The 12,959-nt window shown below is 41.1% G+C and overlaps 1 protein-coding gene and 1 long non-coding RNA gene across 3 annotated transcripts in view; both read right to left on the minus strand.

Moving 5' to 3' along the window:
- Positions 1-8,191, minus strand: part of LOC126937860 (uncharacterized) — a 76,320-nt gene extending 68,129 nt beyond the window's left edge. Inside the window, exon 1 of the long non-coding RNA XR_007719880.1 lies at positions 240-8,191. This is a non-coding gene — a long non-coding RNA (uncharacterized LOC126937860). The remainder of the gene's footprint in view (positions 1-239) is intronic.
- The window catches only part of SH3GL2 (SH3 domain containing GRB2 like 2, endophilin A1), a 796,347-nt gene that overhangs the window by 188,775 nt on the left and 594,613 nt on the right, over positions 1-12,959 (minus strand). The window lies entirely within an intron of this gene.

A 12,959-nucleotide genomic window follows, 5' to 3' on the forward strand; every position in this document is an offset into this window, starting at 1 on the left:
CTGTTTGCAGATGACATGATTGTATATTTAGAAAGCCCCATCATCTCAGCCCAAAATCTCCTTAAGCTGATAAGCAACTTCAGCAAAGTCTCAGGATACAAAATCAATGTGCAAAAATCACAAGCATTCTTGTACACCAGTAACAGACAGAGAGCCAAATGATGCATGAACTTCCATTCACAATTGCTTCAAAGAGAATAAAATATCTAGCAATCCAACTTACAAGGGATGTAAAGGACCTCTTCAAGGAGAACTACAAACCACTGCTCAGTGAAATAAAAGAGGACACAAACAAATGGAAGAACATACCATGCTCATGGATAGGAAGAATCAATATTGTGAAAATGGTCATACTGCCCAAGGTAATTTATAGATTCAATGCCATCCCCATTAAGCTACCAATGACTTTCTTCACAGAATTGGAAAAAACTGCTCTAAAGTTCATATGGAACCAAAAAAGAGCCCGCATCTCCAAGACAATCCTAAGTCAAAAGAACAAAGCTGGAGGCATCACGCTACCTGACTTCAAACTATACTACAAGGCTACAGTAACCAAAACTGCATGGTACTGGTACCAAAACAGAGATATAGACCAATGGAACAGAACAGAGCCCGCAGAAATAATACCACACATCTACAGCCATCTGATCTTTGACAAACCTGACAAAAACAAGAAATGGGGAAAAGATTCCCTATTTAATAAATGGTTCTGGGAAAATTGGCTAGCCATAAGTAGGAAGCTGAAACTGGATCCTTTTCTTACTCCTTATATGAAAATTAATTCAAGATGGATTAGAGACTTAAATGTTAGACCCAATACCATAAAAACCCTAGAAGAAAACCTAGGTAATACCATTCAGGACATAGGCATGGGCAAGGACTTCATGTCTAAAACACCAAAAGCAATGGCAACAAAAGCCCAAATTGACAAATGGGATCTCATTCAACTAAAGAGCTTCTGCACAGCAAAAGAAACTACCATCAGAGTGAACAGGCAACCTACAGAACGGGAGAACATTTTTGCAATCTACTCATCTGACAAAGGGCTAATATCCAGAACCTACAAAGAACTCAAACAAATTTACAAGAAGAAAACAACCCCATCAAAAAGTGGGCAAGAGATATGAACAGACATTTCTCAAAAGAAGACATGCATACAGCCAACAGACACATGAAAAAATGCTCATCATCACTCGCCATCAGAGAAATGCAAATCAAAACCACAATGAGATACCATCTCACACCAGTTAGAATAGCAATCATTAAAAAGTCAGGAAACAACAGGTGCTGGAGAGGATGTGGAGAAACAGGAACACTTTTACACTGTTGGTGGGATTGTAAACTAGTTCATCCATTATGGAAAACAGTATGGCAATTCCTCAAGGATCTAGAACTAGAAGTACCATATGACCCAGTCATCCCATTACTGGGTATATACCCAAAGGATTATAAATCATGCTATAAACACACATGCACACGTATGTTCATTGTGGCACTATTCACCATAGCAAAGACTTGGAATCAACCCAAATGTCCATCAGTGACAGTGGATTAAGAAAATGTGGCACATATACACCATGGAATACTATGCAGCCATAAAAAACGATGAGTTTGTGTCCTTTGTAGGGACATGGATGCAGCTGGAAACCATCATTCTCAGCAAACTATCGCAAGAACAGAAAACCAAACACTGCATATTCTCACTTATAGGTGGGAACTGAACAATGAGATCACTTGGACTTGGGAAGGGGAACATCACACACCAGGGCCTATCATGGGGATGGGGGAAGGGGGAGGTATTGCATTGGGAGTTACACCTGATGTAAATGATGAGTTGATGGGTGCTGACGAGTTGATGGGTGCAGCACACCAACATGGCACAAGTATACATATGTAACAAACCTGCACGTTATGCACATGTACCCTGGAACTTAAAGTATAATAATAAAAAAAAAATAAAAAAAAAAAATCCCAGTAAACACTTTAGGCAAAATAGACTCCAAGAAAGGTCCATACCTCACCCTACTAGGGGGTGCTCACCAGGAAGTCAGCCTTCGATTCACCAAATTGTGCAATAAACACACAGCAGTGGGTCCTACCAGTAACTTAACACCTGGGCGTGGGCAGCACACAGCCCAAGTGTCCACAGCAGTTGGGAGAAGGCCAATGACGGAGGACTCTGAGAGCAGAGAGAACATGCTCACTCTAGTCACAGTGTCATCGGCATCTGGGCACCTCTGGGGTGGCTGGAGGCCACAGAAGCTTGCCCTTGTACCTGGAAATGCTGTCGTACAGCCTTTTGGGTGTGGGGAAATTTGAGTCTGTGAAGGGGACTTTGTATTTCTGCCCTATGCTAGTGTTTCTATCGGCCACATCAACCTTGTAACATCTGCACCTTTAAAGAATATGGCGGAGAAAGAGCAAAGACAAGCTTCACTTGGTAGAAAAGGACAGCAGCCTCCGTAGCCCACTTCTTGGCTATAGATCTTTAGGAAATATGACCTCCCTGGGCCTCAGTTTCTCCTTTTATGAAGCAGTGATGGTAATAACAACAATAATAACAATAATAGTAATATACAGTTCACAAGGTTGTCATACTACACAAGAATATAGAGTTTATACAACACTCTCTGACACACGGAAGTTCTCACAGAATGTTGGGTGCCTGCCCTTTTCCCCCCGAGTTTGCCCTATTACAGAAAATAGCTACGCTGTCCCAATTCCAGTGCCACTAAAGATACTGACACAGATCTTTAGTGAGCCAGTCCACCCTGCTCCCTGAAATCCAGCCAAGTCAATTTCCTTGACATAAGGGCTCAATCCAATCTTTCCCATTTCCTCCAAAAGAGGGATCTGGCTAGCCTAGCCATGCTAATTTCCAAGTCTAAAAGGGGCAAGGATTTTTTTTTACTCTCTTTTCAGAAACCATACATGTTCCCTGTCACACACACACAAATACACATATGCACAACGGCAACTTTTTCAGGACTGATAAAGAACAGAATGCCTGTGATTTACTGAGAATCATCGGCAATTTACAGCACCTAGAAATAGTAATCAGCTTAAAGAAAGAACTTTCCATCCCAAAGAAATCTGTGAAGAAAGCATGTCCCCTCAAGTTGAAAAGATAGATAAATGGCATTTTTCCCAGAGCCTTCTCAAACAGAGCCAAATAACTGAGTCAACCCGCCAAAGAGGGAGAAGGAGACAAGAGTATAAAGGAGGCACAAAACCCTTTAGAAAGTGACCACACAAGATCTCCAGTATTGTCGTCATTCATTTGATTTACCAGGCAGCCTGCCAAATAAGGCACTGGTAATTTAGTGGCATTAAGATGAGTTTAGTCAGCAAGGAGGGAAGAGGAAAAAGGAAAGTTTTTTGTGTGCTAAAACCAGAATAAGAATTTCCAAATGTCCGTGTGCCATAGTCAAAGCAGGGAAATGCTAAAGTGACTATTCTGCAGGCTGGAGCGTCTTGCTGGCCATTCTTCCCCTGTCACCTTTCATGATGAGCGTTATAAAATGATCACCAGAGAGCCCAAGAACCAAACCAAGATTTTCTCCAAACAGTAAGGCATTCTACACGAAAAATTTCTTGAAAGGTCTTTACATACCTAGAGGAAAACACATTTGCGCTTTATTTGACAAATAACAATCTCAGAGCTTAGCACTGACACCAAGGGAAGAATGCTGTCTTCCTCTGGGGTGCTTAAAATTACCAAACATTCAGAATTGCAGGGAACAGACTGCTTGGGGGAAGGACAATATGTGATTTCTTGCCAAAAATACTGCCATTGTTGTTATTTATCTAAACACAATATTTTGTCATTTTAATTTTCAGCAACATCAGCTGGATATTTTATAAAGACATGCACAGTTTTCAGCAGAGCATGGATGGCATACCACTGCTTTTACAGAGAAAGTGGTTGAAAATTAACGAACCAAAACTTTACAAATGGAAAGTACTAATATTTTGCTTCTTCAATTGAATACATTTAAGAATACTTCTACTACCTCACTGCCAATTTTCAGATTCTAGAGTATGTGGTATCAGAAAAGAAATGGTCACACTAAGAAATTATTCTTGAATATTATTGTACAACAAAAGACTGTCTTTGGACAGCCTAAAGACATCGAAGTCTTAGCTTCATCAAAGCTAAGGATAAAGGTGAAATCTCTGTATTCTTGCTCAAAATAAACTTAAGACAACAAAATGACAGCAGTAAAAAAGGAATGAAGCACTAATACATGCTACAAGATGGATGAACTGTGAAAAAATTCAGACACAAAAGACCATATATTGTATGATTTCAGTCATACAAGAAATGACCAGAATAGACAAATCCAATAGACAGAGGCAGAAGTACATGAGGGATAATCAGGGGCTTCTCAGAAGCAAAGTAGGCATTGTGGAAAAATGGGGAGTGCTGCTTGTAGGTATGGGGTTTCTTTCTAGGTGTAAAAATGTTCCAAAATTGATTGTGGTTATGGGTGCACAAGACTGTGAACACACTTAAAACCAACAAGTGGTTTACTTTAAACAGTGCGCTTTCAATAGGTGAACTGCATGGTATGTGAATTATATCTCGGTGAGCTGCTTTTTCAAGTGAAATGAGAACACACTCCCACAATTACATACACAAGTGAAACGCATCCTCCCAGTCTCTCGCACATACACACATGCACCCCTTCCTCTCCTCATCTTATTCTCAATTACTCTGGTACTCTGTATTTCAATAGAGCTGCATTTTGCAAACTTAATGTACATAAGAATCACCTGACAACCTTGTTTAAGAGCAACTGTGATTCCTTAGGTCTGAGATAGGGTCTGAGATTCAGCAGTTCAAGCAAGTACCCAGATGTGGTAAGGTTAAGAGGGCTGTGTCAGTCCCACACAAAAAGACTGTACTGCATATATGGATTCAAAACATACTCTAAGTGCTAAAATCTGACCAGAGCTACTACCACAAATTCACCACAAGCCACACTCAGGAGCACTCCTGGGAAGAGCTCTTCCTCCCCGTTCCTCCTGTGCACAGAACTAGAGAGAGAGGACAGGCAATGCCACCCTTGAAGAGCTGGACTTTGGCCCATACAGACAGGTCACGGGCTTGCCTTCTATGCCAGCTCTGCTGCTGGGCAACCTTGCCCCGGGCACCTCCTCTCTCTGAGAATTTCCCCATATATACAACTAGTTCCAATACTATTACCTACTGACTTCACAAAGTTGTTTTCAGGGTGAAAGAAGATGATGCACACAAAAAGAGCTTACAAAACCATAAAGCATTTTATTACTTTATGGTGGGAAAGTGTTGAGACAGGCAAGTTGTCATCACAATTCCCATTATGGGCACCAAAGACAAGAGGAGTTGGGCAGAACTGGGGCCAGCAAGTCCTGACGTCTCCTTCTGTTGGCACTGAAGACAGAGCCCAAAGCAATGATCACCTCTAATCTCCTGACGGGGTATAGCAAGGGCAAGGCCGGTTCCCAGAGCAGGAAGACTGCAGTGACCAAAGTTAACCAGACATGTTCTGAGAGGCATTAAAAGCTTTAGTCCCTGTCTCAGGGATCCACTGGCTTCTCATGAAAACAGCAATGTGATATCATGAACTTAATAATAGGGAGCCTCGGTCACCAGTCACAGAGTCTCAGATACGTCCTATATTCAAGTCACACACATCTCAAACACACCACTGCGATGACATGAAAAGTCAAGGTCTCTGATTATGCTGTAGCCAGAAGGAACCGAACCCAATAAAGTTCTAAACGAGCTTCTCTTTCTATTAAATTGTACTGCCCCCAGGAAAAGTGAAAATTTATTTCACCGCAGAATGTATTTTAGCTTCCATGAACAATTTCAACCAAAAGCAAAAACGAAAAAAAAAAGAACACAAAATGTCCTACATATCTATCATGTACCCACATTTACCCTATGAAATAACTTGGAAGTTACTTCATGACCATGAACACTATAGAGTTACTCAACCTATATATTTCCCTATGGTAAAATAATTGTTAAGCTTTATGAAATAAAAAAGACCAATGAAGGATACTTCCTATTTGCAAGGTTATTATTGTATGATGACCACTCTGTGAACATCAAAAATTAAAGAAGTTCTTTACGTCTTTCATGAAACAAAATATGTCATAATGAATAACTCTTAGAGAAATATAGAAAAATCCAGTTAATTGTCAATTGAAAAAAGAACCTTCACTAAGAAGAAATAAGGGTTTTATTTAACACTGGCACTCACATCTTCTCTTTATTCAGACTGTAATTTTTCACTGTATTAATTTTACCATAAGGAGCCTACAACCTTAAGAATGAGATTACTAAATATAATGTATTCACCAAAAAAAGTGCCCCATAACATAAGAGAACTCTCATTTTGAGGGGGCACTGCCCTATTTTTTTATCACAATTCAATTTCTGGGTCAGCAAACTAGTTTATAGGAGAAGATAAGGTTAGCTTTTATTTTTAAAAAATTTAGAAAACTTGCTGTACTTCTTGAACAGCTTTGCTTAATAACTTTGTGTTAAACTTCTTTGTCAAAAAAAGGAAAATGAAAAAAACTCAACATTATTCAGTCAGGGATCCTTACACCCTGAATTTTTAAGTATATGTTTAACAGTTGAGGGTTTCTCCAACATTATAAAGTTCCCATTGCAGTGTGCACTCACCGATGTTAAACAGTGATCTTAGTCATTCCAAGTATATATCGACCACTTAAACTAATCTAACAATCACACATCAGCTTTTTCTGTGTCTCTCACTAAATTGTAAACTCTTTGAGAATATAAACACGCCTTTAATGCCCCTAATGCCCTAGAGCAGGTGCCTATTAGACAGAACATAGTGTTCACTGAATACATAAAGAGGATCTGAGCCCTACCCTCACACACAGCTCTGATCTTCAGGAAGCTCATTTGTTATCACATCCACAAACGGGGTAATTGATTAAAATGAGGAAAAGAAAGGAAGCTATCACTTACTGTATGCCAGACGCTTATGTGCATTTTGGTATTTAATTCTTGCAATACCCTGAGGAAGATAACTTTGGAGAAGATGGAACTTGACCACAGTTGCACAGCTAGAATAAAGCCGGGCGTCCATTCGAACCCAGACCCACAGAGTTAAAACTGCACCCAGGGGATATGACAATACACTGACCAATTTAGGAAAAACAGGATTTGATGGTACGAAAGAGTCTGCCCCTAACAGCAAATGAGTCCTTGAGCAGTACACACTTGTATTAAAATGTTCTCCTATTAGAGGGCCAATCGTGTGTCTGGAGCTCTCAAGGGTGGCAAGATGATGATGAGAGCCCAGGTGTGATGTGTCTTGCTGTGGCTTCTAAGAATCTTCCGACCTACCCCCCATTATCAATGAGAGCCCAGATGCCATGAGCTGAGGAGCACATGCCCTTCTCAAGGGGCAGCCTTTGCTCAGCTGTCACTTTGCAGTATGATCTACAACTTTCTTTTCGAGAACAAATGTTTTCCCCGATTCTCAATAAATTCCCCAAAGCCATATCAAGTACATATCTAAAGGTTTCACAATGCATACTGACAAACTTGGTGTGACCTAAAGATCAGTTTTTATGACCCAGAGATGTTTTGTTAAACTTTTAATTAGCTTCCCTTCTAGAGATCAGCCATACTGGGCTCATCTTCTCACTGGCTACCGCTGCAGGAAGACGGCCCCACGGAGAGCTCCCTGGCTCACCACAGACCACCTGGCCAACTTCACGCCTCTATTCCACCTGCTTGGCTTCTGCAGGCATATGATTTGTAACCCTTGTACTTTTCAGTTTTATGTGTACAGAGACCATGACCCAAAAAGTGCTCAATGGATCTGCTTCAACACAAGAGCATCTTTGCTCTTTCCTTAAGTCTCAAACTTTCTCTGCAAAATATCCAGAAAAAAAAAAATTCTATCTTATTTGGTGCCTGGGCTGTAAAACTCTGGTTACCTAGCTTCAAACTCTAACTATACCTCTTACAGACAGATCTTGGGCAAGCTACCACATCTCTGCATTTCTATTTCCTTATCTAGAAATGAGGATGCCATAAAAAACTACCTCATCGGGCTGTGAGAATTACTGTTTATTAAGTGCTCAATAATGCAGGTTGCTAACATTGTCAGTTGCTGGACAAAGCAGAGCCAGGACCACGCCTTCATTAGCTCTGGATCCCCCCTCCCCCCCACCCAAGTGGTGTGACACCAAAGCAGCAGATGCTGGGATCAGTGAAAGCGTGGATCACCTGTAAGTGAAAGTGGGTCTCCTGGATCTCTGTCCACCAAAACAGAGCTGCTTTACTCAAACGTTTTTTAATTACTGTAAATGAAAAGCAATGCAGCCACCCTCATGAAAGTGTGTGTCTACATTCAATAAAACTAAAAAGGATTGATTAAATTGTTTCCACTTCTACGTGACAGAAAATAATTCATGTTTTCCCCCACCTAATTTCAACCCCAAATCCAGTTCGTAACTCCCTTGTTTTCAACCTTGAGGAATAATTTCATTAGCTTTCTTGAAACATTTATGTAAGGAGAGACAGTGAAGAATCACGAAAGCATCTGCAACTCTCAAATCTCAGGGCTCTGTTCCTGATAATACTTTGCCTAGAGCATGTCAAAGCAGCTTAAAAATAACTGTGTTTAATCCATCAACACATTGTCACTTCACTTGAGAAAGTATGACTCAAAAATCAAAATACTTGTTGCTTCCAACCTATGTGGATGAGGAAGAACCAAATCTGTTCATGGTGTTTATCAAAGTTTCCATTAACGGATTTGTTTAGTAAGATTTGACTTACTTACTAAAAGTAAGATTGACTTAAGAGGAAAGCTTACAAATCCTAAATTCAAAAAGAGATTTTATTCCTAAATATCCAGCTTCCTCAGTTGTTCATACACAAGTGCAAATCAGCCCCCCAAACACAAGGATCCCATTTTCATTTGAATAGATGAAGAAGGTGAAGGAAAATCTTGAATTTCTTCACTATAATAAACATTTTATATAATTGTATATCTAGAACAAAGCACAAGTATTTGGGACAGGAAAACATTCCATAAATCATGACATGAACAGTATTCGTTTGAATGATCAGTTTGTGATGGTACCAAGTGTCATACAATTACTTTCATTTCATTTCAATCTAGGCAATTCTGCTATAGATGAAACAAACACAATCAAAAAGGACAAGCTCTTGAAGCCTGCTGGAATTTTTAGTCATTCAAAATTTGAAGAAAAAGTCAAAAATACAATTGCAGACCATATAGTATGATGTAAATACATACAGAATGTGAACAGTGAAACCTGCAAAAAATACTTTGGAAAAAGGTCTTAATATTGTTATTTCTACTTAATTGTTCAGCTAAATACAGCCACGACGTGCCACATAGCCATTTTTGTCAACAATGGCCCAAATACATGACAGTAGTCCTATAAGATTATAAGACTTGAAAAACTCAGTTATGTCATAATTGATTAGATGATTTCATCACCACTCGTCGACTCACCCAGAAGCAACTTCCGGTCCTACAAGCTGCATTCATGGAAAGTGCCCTGGACAGGTATACTATTATTAATCGTTCACACCATATTTTTACTGTACCTTTTCCACATTTAAATATGTTTAGATACATAAATGCTTATGATGGTGTTTAAGTGCCTACAACATTCAGTACGGTAACATGTTGTACAGATTCATTATCTTGGAGCAACAGACTACATCATATAGCCCAGGTTTGCAGCAGGCTACACCATCTAGGTCTGTGTGATTACACACTAGGATGTTCACACAATGATGAAATCACCCAATGATGCATTTCTCAGAACATATTCCATTGTTACATGATGCATAACGGTATATCATAATTTTAAGGAACTATCATAAAGCAGTCCTTTCTCCAGACACACAAAGCCCCTTGATAACCGGCCTTATGAGAAGAGGAGAAAAAAAAGGCTTCAGCTGGTAAACATGCTCCTCTGAATCACCGTGTGTTTGTAGGAGGGCTTGCATCTTTCAGAAGAATTCAGGGTAAATCACAAGTGGGGTCTTACTTTCTACTGCTGATCCTGTATTTCTAAATTGCCACTTCACTGAAGTTGCCTGGACAAAGGGTGAAGCTAGTCAAAATACATCTTGAATTTCATAATTTTATTTCTTGGTTGTGGTAGTTTTCAGCATTGCAGGATATGGAACAACTAATATTAAGTTTCACCTTTACTCTCCTAATGAAGAAAAGAGAAACAGAACAGAAAACAGAAGATGGCAGGCAGCTCAGATAGTGGGAGGATATCAAGCTTTCACTTAATCAGAGAACATCAAGCAAATCTGGTTTTGCTTCCTAGATCAGATCTCTCATGATGGCTACAAAGCAGCAGCTGAACTGGTACAGCTGTGGACCATCAAAGCAAGATTAGCATCGTTCACATCAATCAAAAGGGAAGGGAGATGCTAGTCAAGCTTTTGGATAGGCCAATGATTCCCAAGCCAGGCTGCATCTTGGTAACACTTGGGAAGCTTCTGGTTTAGTTGGCCTTGGGAGTTATGGGGTCTGAGCGGGCGTGACGGCTCACACCTGTAATCCCAGCACTTTAGGAGGCCGAGGCGGGTGGATCACGAGATCAGGAGTTCAACATCAGCCTGGCTGAGAAAGTGAAACCCCGTCTCTACTAAAACTACAAAAATTAGCCAGGCATGGTGGTGGGCGCCTGTAATCCCAGCTACCCAGGAGGCTAAGGCAGGAGAATCACTTGAAACTGGGCGGCAGAGGTTGCAGTGAGCCTAGATCGTGCCATTGCACTCCAGCCTGGGCAACAAGAGTGAGACTCCATCTCAAAAAAAAAAAAAAGAAAAAAGAAAAAAAAACCTCACCCAAGTGAAGCTAACCCTGTTGTCAGGGTTGAGAAGGGTAGAATGAGACTACTTGAAAAAAATAAGCCATTAATGAAAGGAATCATGTGCTCAAGCATATCAAGCATAGAAGTGCCAGAGTTCATAAAATAATGTGTTGACTTGGATGAAACTATCAGTTCAGTTACTGCCTGGGCCCCATACAGGTGAATATGCCCACACCCATACAGGAAGACATGTCTACGGCCTGCTCTGACATCAGCATTTTAAAGTCTTTCTGGAATCACTTGGTTTGAATGCCCACAATATTGAGAGAGTCTTTAGGAATGTAATAGACTATGACAAATCTCACACCACGAATTTTATGACATGCAGTTTATTATATATTTTTCACAAATCTGAAAACATCATATATACACTGAACACAAACATACAAACACATTTAAATAATACACAATACAGTTGCAATGTTGGCACCAGGCCCCCACACTGAGGAGCTGCCTGGGCTAAGAGAGGAACATTTCTGCTTGTTTTTTGGTAACTCTCAGGTACTAGGACTGTATACTGAAAGTGCTAAGCCCCAGCATGCCAGGAGCATTTCATTTCCTTTTATATTTCTAGCCTCTTACCCCATCATATATTGGTTCTAGATGAATTTTTCTTGAGCACAAATGACCTCCCTGGTCATATCAATATCGGATGAAGTCTTCCTCCGGAAGTGGGTAAGGCTAAGCTAGTAAAAAACAGCCAGCAAGGCGATGAGTCAGTAGTGAGGGGATGTTTATCACCTGGGATCAGAAACAAAAGTAACCGTAGCCCACTGCAGTAGATCGTGTCTATAATCCCAGTAGTTGGGGAGGTCAAGGCGTTAGGATCATTTGAGGCCAGGTGTTCAAGACAAGCCTGGGCAACACAGGAAGATCCTATCTCTACAAAAAAATGTTCCAAAAAAATTAGCTGGGCATGGTGATGAATGCCTGTATTCCGAGCTACTCGGGAGGCTAAGGTGAGAGGATCACTTGAGCCCAGGAGGTTGAGGTTGCAGTGAGCCATGACTGTGCCCCTGCACTCCAGTGTCTGGGACACAAAGACCCCATCTCAAAAAAAAAAAGGGGGGGACTTGTGAAAGAACACTAATACCTCTGTCCCTGACTCAAACTATACCAGGCTCTACCTGCAGGCACCCGACCTGCTTTTAGGGACAACCGACCTAGAGAAGTCCAGTGACCCCTTTCTCAGGATGCCCTAGAAAGTGGGCCTAGAAGAACACACCTCCACTGTAGCCCAAGGTCAGAGCTGGGCATGCCTGTTCTCAGCACCGCTCTTGAAGACCACACCTGGGCAGACGCCAGCCCTCCAGGCTGCAGTGACCTCCCCTCATGCACTAAAACTGACCTGGATCATTACCACTCACCAAGTGCTCTGTCTGGTACTCCACTCTCTCCCTTCACAAGCACCAGACCAAGACAAGTACTTCATCCATCCTTACTTCATGCACTGGGAAACAAGGGGAAATTAAGCAGCATGGCTAAGGACACAGAACTAACAAGTAATTGCCACTGAGCCTCAATCCCAAACCTCTGTCGCTAAAGGCTCTTTGCAGCACATGCCAGTAACAACAGCAGTAACAAAGCAATAGCAAACAGCTAAGATTCATGTGTTACTTATTGTGTGAAAACACTATGCTAAGCACCCAAAGGGCATTCACTCAGTTAATCCCCATAACAATCTCATAGCATACTGACATTATTCTCACTTTATACAATCAGAAAAGGGTGTAGAAAAGTTGACCATCTGTATGGACTCAGCGAGTAAGCAGCAGACCAGAGTGGAGCCCAGGCAGTAGACTCCAGTGTCCAGCTCTTGCTGCACTTTGCACAGCCTCTCCAGGAAACTGAAGGATGAAGCCCACACAAGGCGGGGTAAATACCTCACTTCTGAGACCCAGTTTTCTCACGTATGACATGAAAGTGTTGGAGCAGATGACAGGTCTAAGGACCCTTCCTACCAGTAGTTTTGCAACAAGCATAGGACCAGGGCAGCCACATCCCACCATAACCAGAAACTAAAAACAAAACATCGGAGACTCACC

Source organism: Macaca thibetana, chromosome 15 (assembly GCF_024542745.1).
Source record: "Macaca thibetana thibetana isolate TM-01 chromosome 15, ASM2454274v1, whole genome shotgun sequence".
Classification (NCBI taxonomy): Eukaryota; Metazoa; Chordata; class Mammalia; order Primates; family Cercopithecidae; genus Macaca; species Macaca thibetana.